We start from the raw sequence: 6000 nt of genomic DNA, 5'->3' as shown, positions 1-6000 counted from the left end.
CCTTGGCTCATTCACCCTACCAGCAGAGGGCGCTGCTGGGCTTCCCTGCAACCCGGCCTCCCAACAGGGGGCAGTGCTCGTCTCCCTTCACCTCCTCCTACAGCAGGAGGGCGGAGCCCAGCACTGAGAGACACGCTGTGATTGGCGAGCATGCCCCGGCGGAGCTGCGCTTGGATGAGAGCAGCGCTGTGATTGGTGCGTACTGCTCGCTGGCGGTGGAGGGCGGAGGCCCTGGAGGGCCTTCTCCCCTTTTTGTGGAGGTGTGGGGGGGCTTTGTTCTACTTCTCCCCCCGTGCCCCGGCTGCCTTGTGCTTTTTATTTTGGGGGGGGGTGGCCTTTGCCCGGTCCCCGTTAGCTAGTGACTCCTGGCCAATCAGCATACAGTAGCGGTAGCTGTTGCCAGGCAGATTATGGTAATGAATTTGGGCGGCCGCCCCCCCTCCTGCTCTGCAGCTACCATTGTGAGGTGAGGACAGGTGGGGGGGTTTGGGGCGACGGCAGGGCCTGCGGCGGCGGTCGGGGCGCGGCACCCGCACGGGACCCCCTCAGGTAACGCGATGGGACGGTCCGGGAAGGGAGTCCGGCCCAGGGGCATCGCAGAGACCTGCCAGGGGTTTGGGACTTGTTGTTTTAGTCGCACCCAAGATGGCGCCGGAGCCGGCGGCTCCTTAGCACTGGGGCTGGGACAAACCGTTCGCTCCTGCGGGTGGGGGTGGCGGTAGGGCTTTGTCATTCTCCCCCTCCCTCAGGAGAGGTACATTCCACTTCCCCCCCCCTTCCCGATTGGGATCCCCCACCCGCCCCGGACGGGGGTGGGTAGCGGGCTGCCCCCTCCCGCCTCCCCCCCTCTTGGATGGTACAGTCCGGACCCCGGCACCTCATTGATGGGGGGGTGCGGGAGCCATCTTACCCCCCCGCAGCAGGCTGGGTATTTTGCCCCCCTTTGTGGCCCTTCCTTCTTCCCGACCCCGTGATTGGATCGTTCCCACTCTCCTCGGCCTCAGTCATCTTCCTCTCCTAGGCTTTACGGCGCAGTCTGGCTGCCTTTTCCCCCCTCCCAGCCCCAGAGTGGTTGGGGCTGAGTGACCGTTGGGTGCCAGCCGGGGTCGGGGGCTGTTGCGCCTCACGCTTTGTCGGGGGACAGTAGCATGTACGCGCTGTGGCGCGGTTCCCCTTGTGATTGGCCCGGAGCTCCGCACCCCTTTCTCCCTTTGGCTCGAGGGGAGATAGCGCCCCCTCCCCTGATTGGCTGGTGCGGAGGGGTGCTTTTGTGTGTATGTTGGGGAGACCGTTACGCTCCAGCGCGGGGGGAGGTGACCCCCAATCTGATTGGCTGGGATGGGGCTTGTCCCCCTTCTCTGACTGGGCGCGGCGGAGCCCATTGGGCTGCTAGAGCCCTATTTTGTCGGTGGGGCTGTTTTTCTGCCCAGTGCACCCCACTCCACCCCGCTCTGGGACCTTGCCCCGGTGGGTCCACCCCACATGCCCAGCTGGAGGCTTAGGAAGGTTGCTCAGGTGCAGATTGAGGGCAGAAGCCAGGTAGTGGCGGATACCTTGGGAGCACTGCTGCGGCTCCAGTGCAGCTCAGGGGAACAGATGGTACTGTCCCGTATCAAGGAGTTGCAGTGCAGCAAGCTTTGCAGAACCCAGATGTGACTTTAGGGTAAAGGGAACAGTAATAACCATCCTAAACATCTTGTGGCATGAAGGGGCGACTTTGCACTACCCATCCCAGCAGTATGGAGACTCTGCTCGTTTTTGCTGGGGATGATCCTTACTTGCTCGCTCACGGAATGCTAATATGCTGAAATCCCTTTTATTCGGGGTGTGTGAATACCAATATATCTCAATATATGGACTATTTGATGTCGGGCATTCACAGAGCCAGCTTTTGTCTCACAGATTGTATGAGAAGTTTAAAATGGCTGGATGCTTTAATCTAGAGAGTTAGCAAAAAAAGGTAGAAACACTACCACAGAAAAGGACAAAGAAATACAGAATCTGAGCAATTAGGAGATAACTTTGCGATGAGAGTGGTGAACAAGAGGAGGAACCAAATGACAAATGTAGGTTGGGGGCAAAACTGAGCATTATTGCAGTATTGATACGTTTTGTCACCTTTCTTCTGTGGAAATATAAGAATGCTCAGTACCTGGATGTTCTGCATGTGTCAGCTTCTGGCACATGTACTTTATCAAAAGCCCTTACTTTGCTTTGTGTTAAAACTTCTGAGGCCTCTGGTTTTTTTCCACTAGGTAGCTTTGATTTACAGCTATATATACTGCTTGTACAGTATATCATTGAAGGGATAAACTGCTTTCCTGAACAGTTTAACAGGCAAGACGCCTGGCTCAAATTGCTTAGACTCTAAGGCAGTGGTGGACCACCTATGGCATGTGCCCATTGGGGTTCCATGTGTGACCTATGAGCCATTGTGTTTACTGTGGCCAGTTTCCAGTGGTTTTCCTGCCTGCTGTTTTTCCTACCAGTATTACTAACATGACATGCACATAAAGCAGGGACGTGTGAAGTGAGGTGTGTGCTGATTGCACACAGCATTGCCTGTGAGAGCCTTGCACTCTGCACCAAATCAGCATGCTGCTACAGTTCATTTGGCACACCCTGCCCGGGCAATTAGCCAAGCTACCTTATCCCAGGAGACCGTCTTGCTTCTGGCAGTCTTGCACACCACTGAGATGAAGGAAGGCCACTCATGTGGCCCACTTGCTAGGTTAGATTGTCCATCACAGATCTAAGGATATGTCTACATTGCAGCTTATGTCAGCAGAACTGAAGTTGCTCAGGGATGTGAAGAAACCCCTCCCAGGAGTGACATAAGTTACACCTACATAAGTGCCAGTTTGGACAGTTCTATGTCACTGGGCGAGCTTCTCCTGCCAATCTGGCTTCTGCTGCTTGCGGAGGTGGTTTCATTGTACCAATGGGAGACCTCTTTTCTGTCAGAATAGAGTACGGGTAGCCACCCGGTTAGGGATGAAGAGCCAGGGATAGAGTGCAAAGAGCCACACATTATACATTTGTTTATCTATCTATATAGATAGATGAAAATAAATATCTGATGTGTGGCTCAATGCCCTCTGCCTCCCCCAGAGCCAGGCACCCTCATCCTCCTGCTCTAACTCAGTGTCCTCCCCCAGAGCCAGGCACCCCCTGTCCTCTGCTCAAACTTAGTTCTGGCAACTCACCAGAGCCGCCTTTGCTGCTGCCATGCACTTTTGCCACCAAGTGGTGGGGCACATATGCAAAGCAGCAGATGGCACTTGTGACACGTGATTCCAAGCAGGAGCACCATGTAATTTCTCAAAGAGTCACATGCAGCTTGAAAGCCCTGGAATAGAGCATCTTCACCAGACACACTGCTGCTGCACTGTGTATGTAGGTGTGCTCTAAGTCTGGGTAGTTTGAGGTGTGGGAGGTCAGTCTTAATGCCAGAAAGTAAAGCAGTAACTTACTGAAATTAAAGCAAGAAATCTTGGTGAAGAATGAAGTTGTGAAGGAGATTGTACCAAATTTAGTGGGCAACATAAAGATCAGTAAACTAAGAATGGGAGAAGGACAAGTTGATGTGTAGCTGGTGAGAGAAGGTGAAGGATGAAAGGAGGATACAAATATAGATAGGAGCTTTATGAAGTCAGAGTCCAGTCAAAAAGACTAGGACTCTTTCTTTAAAGAAAGAGCAATTTGTAAAAGCAATCACGTTTCTCTGGATGGAATATTCCTGTTACAATCTGCAGCCCATGGTCAGATACAATATAGTTAAGTATGCACAAGAGGCTTTTCCCAGCAAAACTGGGCTTTTGTTGGGAAAAACCTTGGCGTGTGTACATGCAAAACCTGTCCCTTTTCAAGTATAATGACTCTCTTGATACTGTTCTGTCAACAAAACAGCTGTGTAGATGCTCCAGAACCCTGTTGACAGACAGAGCTTCTGGTTCATTAGGAAGCTCTGTCTTCAGAGTTTCCAGTCATCCATTTTGTTGAGAGAGGGCTGGGTAGTCCGGCTGCTCTCTATGGACAAAGTGGATTGCTTTTATATGTAGACTCAATCTGTTGACAGAAGTTTTGATGGGAAATCCCTTCCTACGGTGGCTTGTGTCGATAGAGGCTTCTTGTTTAGATGTAGCATTTGGTATGATCTGCTTTTTGAATGATTTCCATTATCATCAGAATGTTAGTCTTGGGATTCATTCAGAGTGCTTGAATCTCTGTTATATTTAGTAAAATTAAATAGATTTTAGCAGCTAAATCCAATAAACTGGGAAACTAGGAATATGTGCTTTTAGATGATCAGATAATGTGACAATGGATGTGATATAAGAACCTAGGTATATCCATTCCACACAATCTGAGTAAAGATTTGTTTGGCTAAACTATTCTCTCTCTGATATGGTTAAATAAATTGCAACCGTTACTCTGCTCATGGAAATAAACAGACTTTTCTATCCTAGCATTGTGTGTGATTTCCATCTCTATTCCACCAGTGAAATATAAATCATGTGGCCATACATTACCTGATTACTTATATCGAACCAAAAAGCAGTGAAGCCAGAGTTCCTGGAAATAATGTGTGTGTTTGATGAATGAGAATTCAGAAAAAAGACAGCAGCCGTGACTCAGTAGTCAATGAGGTTAAACATATTGCACTTCCCAATCTTCTTACTGCTGTGAGAGCAGACTCTTCCAAAGGCTCTCAGAAAATCACTTACCTCACATGTGTGCTGGGATAATTAAATGTAGAATACAGCTTTTTGCAGACACATAATAAACCATTCTGATATTAAAAGCTGGATGGCAGTACACAGCGTAATTTAGTATGAAACCCACTTTACATGATGATCTTGCACTCAGCTAATAGGCATTGCTGTTTTTGCTGCAGGGAACCTTCGTTAGCATTCAGGCGTCTTTTGTACTATGAAGTAGATCAAACCAGCCCTTTTATGCATGGGTATTGCAAAGGGATTCTCATTTGAGATATTGTCATGGCTTTATGACTTTCTGAGCTGAGAGGTGGATAGTTATATTTGCATAGTTCCAGTTTTCTCCCAGGCTTATCCTCTTGAGTACAAGGACAACAACCAACAATGCTCGAAAACCCCTTGATGTTGGTTTCTCTCTGGGATCTCACTAGTTGGGCTCAGAAGAGGTACTGCCTGAACTTCAAGGGTCCTGCTGCAGAATCTGTCCTTTGCATGATTTGTCGGAGTTTTCTGCATATTTTCATTGTTGAAGAAAGGTGTCCTTTCCTTCACATCTGGAATGTAAAGAGACAGCACCCTTGTATTGTGCTATGTCCACACTAGAGAGTTTTGTAGATAAAACTGGGGTTTTGTAAACAAAACTCATGGAGCATCTACAAACAAAATATGTTTTGTCGACAGAAACTACCAATAAAAAAGCTGTGTAGATGCTCCGGGGTCCTTTTGTTGAGAAGAGCGGATGAAAAGATTGATCCGCTTTTATGTGTAAACACGATCGGTTGATAGAAGATTTGTCGGAACATCTCTTCTGACAGTAACTTCTATAGACAGATGTGTCTAGTGTAGATGTAGCCCGTGTGTGCCCACTTCAGGAACACCCATATCAAAAATCTCCATGGAAGAAGCACCAAAACATATTGAGCCCAGCTGTTCCTTGGAGAATAATGCTACTTCCCAGGCACAGTTTCTATCTAAGTGACTTGAATCTAAGATATGTCTGGACTACAGTTTATGTTGGTATAGCTTACATTGCATAAATCCAGCAACATTACACCAACATAAGCGCCAGTGTGGACAGAGCTATGTCAGTGAAAGAGTTTCTCTTGTGCAGCTTATGGTAGTTATAAGCTGACAGAAAAGCTTAGGGAGTCTACATTAAAGAGTTTAGAGTGGTGCAGCTATCATTGCAGCTGCTTGCACTGTAAATTCTCTCGTGTAGCCATACCCTGAATCTCCTCATAATGAGATGAAAGAATTCATTTTCCTTTGCTTCCATGAAAAA

At 48.5% G+C, this 6000-nt stretch overlaps 1 protein-coding gene across 3 annotated transcripts in view; it reads left to right on the top strand.

Moving 5' to 3' along the window:
• The first annotated feature begins 478 nt into the window (after positions 1–478).
• PRDM10 (PR/SET domain 10) overlaps positions 479–6000 on the top strand; it is a 74209-nt gene continuing 68687 nt past the window's right edge. For all 3 annotated transcript variants that reach the window (XM_074976975.1, XM_074976974.1, XM_074976976.1), the window contains exon 1: positions 479–549. The gene's annotated coding sequence lies outside the window, so the exon portion shown is untranslated. The remainder of the gene's footprint in view (positions 550–6000) is intronic.

Source organism: Carettochelys insculpta, chromosome 25, assembly GCF_033958435.1.
Source record: "Carettochelys insculpta isolate YL-2023 chromosome 25, ASM3395843v1, whole genome shotgun sequence".
NCBI classification, from domain to species: domain Eukaryota; kingdom Metazoa; phylum Chordata; order Testudines; family Carettochelyidae; genus Carettochelys; species Carettochelys insculpta.
The sequence above is the reverse complement of the archived record's forward strand: the minus strand, read 5'-3'. Positions and strand labels throughout refer to the sequence as shown.